This window comes from Hypomesus nipponensis, chromosome 3, assembly GCF_054491055.1.
Source record: "Hypomesus nipponensis isolate SF chromosome 3, ASM5449105v1, whole genome shotgun sequence".
Taxonomy (NCBI): Eukaryota; Metazoa; Chordata; class Actinopteri; order Osmeriformes; family Osmeridae; genus Hypomesus; species Hypomesus nipponensis.
Genome location: NC_140363.1, coordinates 4,025,724 through 4,027,637, shown reverse-complemented (window position 1 = coordinate 4,027,637; position 1,914 = coordinate 4,025,724). Strand labels below are relative to the sequence as shown.

General features: G+C 36.6%; 1 long non-coding RNA gene across 1 annotated transcript; it reads right to left on the bottom strand.

Moving 5' to 3' along the window:
• Positions 1-219: 219 nt before the first annotated feature.
• Positions 220-1,655, bottom strand: LOC146299394 (uncharacterized). Its single transcript, XR_014735176.1, has 2 exons — positions 1,106-1,655; positions 220-798 (listed from the first exon to the last, which is right to left on the bottom strand). It is a non-coding gene; the product is annotated as an uncharacterized LOC146299394 (long non-coding RNA).
• Positions 1,656-1,914: the final 259 nt, after the last annotated feature.

Below are 1,914 nucleotides of genomic sequence, written 5' to 3'. Positions count from 1 at the left end.
CCAAATTAGACCTCTTGGCCTGACAGGGTCAAAATGCCACCGTTTTGAAAGTGACAACTTTGAAGCGTGTCCTTTACTGTAAAATACTAAATGCTTGTAACAAGCTTCAAGTTCATGAACAAGCTTAGGGGGTGATGAAGTGTTTTTAACAGTTGGCAGTATGTTCTGTTCTTCTGTAAATTGTTACTGTAACTGTACAAAAAAGAAACGATGCCAGTGTGATGATTGTATTTGTTTTATTTTTGGTCAGGTATAGACAAATGTGCGTACTTTTTTTTGACAAATAAAATAGCTTTTTTCTTTGATTTTCTGCCTATCATTTTTGTTTTACTGTACTGTAAAGCAGCGGTTCTCAAGTTTTTTCCCCTGGCGACCCCCCAAATTTCTGTGGTGACGTCTGGCGACCCCCTATTAATTTTTTTTAATATTTTAAAACCTGTGTATTGCATGTTCCCACAATTGTACAAACTGAAAGGAAAATAATCAGAGAAGAAACAATTATATCAAAGGAAAAATTACAAGATGCCTAGTTTATTTATAACAAGAACTTAAACACGACAGAACAGTGCATCTGCAGAACTGTTTACACCATATTGAAGAGGAGAATTAAGGGATTTTTATGATATTAATAAAAATACGATCACTTAAGGAAAATAATGTTTATCAAAGTGATTTCAGGCAGCCATTTTTTACATACACGTCTCCATCCACCATACCTCATCAGACAATTTAATACATTTTTAACCACTTTATTTACAAGATGGAGAAATACTTTGAGTAGTTGGAATATCCACAAATCTGTGGGAAATGTAGAACAGAAGACAGATTAGAAATGTTATATTTTGATTAAAAGTTATGACCATTCTAGTGACTCGTGGAAACATGGGGGTAACCGGAATTCTCATCCCCCAAAAGTAGATAGTGCTATGGCTGGATACTTCTCTCGATAACTAAAAACCGTTTGAGTTTCTTCCACAATCAACCAAATTGGCCAAACAAGGCATGTACATTTACATTACAGTGTACATAATCTAGCTAGATAATGTTGTTTTTCCAAGTTTTCTAGAAATCTGCTCAAATTGAGGCTTAACAGTGCTACTACTACCGTCATAGCTGCCTGTCCGGTGTTGTATTACCCGATGCATGACTCTCTGGATTGGCACCCCTTCGCGGGAGCGCTAGCGATTCAAGGAGTGAAGAATTTCGTCTTGATATCGCATCCAAAAGAAAGGGAGACAGAAGTCTCACATTATACCGTCTTTGTTGTTGAATTCAAGAGAAGGATGTCTGTTATCTGTGTAAATATCAGATGATATTTTCAACACAAAATCCTTAAAATTCGACATTCAAACGGTATAGTAACGAACGCGAACCAACATTCTTGCTCCACGACATCGCATTCTGAGGAAATATACCCCAGTATGATCATGATTATTGCTACACAAAATGTATTTTGTTAGCAGGTTCAAAGTACTTCACATGGCATGGCTCTTCATACTAATGCATAGGTTCAAAGGCATGCGATTTTAATGCAGTTAGCGTGTGCGTATAGGGTGGGTTACTCAGACAGGTCGAAAACAGCAGCCTTCTGATCCAGAATAGGATATCAGCTGTCCTGAAAAGGGACCAAAGGTTCACATGCCTAGCCTACAAAAGACAAGTACTAAAAACAATGTATTTACCATGTATCAACATCAAAAGAACCATCAAATCCTTTTTTAAGATAGGAAATATTAATTCTTATTGTTTAAGTCAATGAAATAAAATAAAACATAAAAATCCCTCACCGAGCATGGATTATTCTGTTTGCAGACCTGTCCACCCTAAACATACACATGTATTGGTATTCAATTTATGCTATTAAATGTACATAATGCTGGCGTAGAAGGATAGAAAGTATGCGGGGGGAGAGCA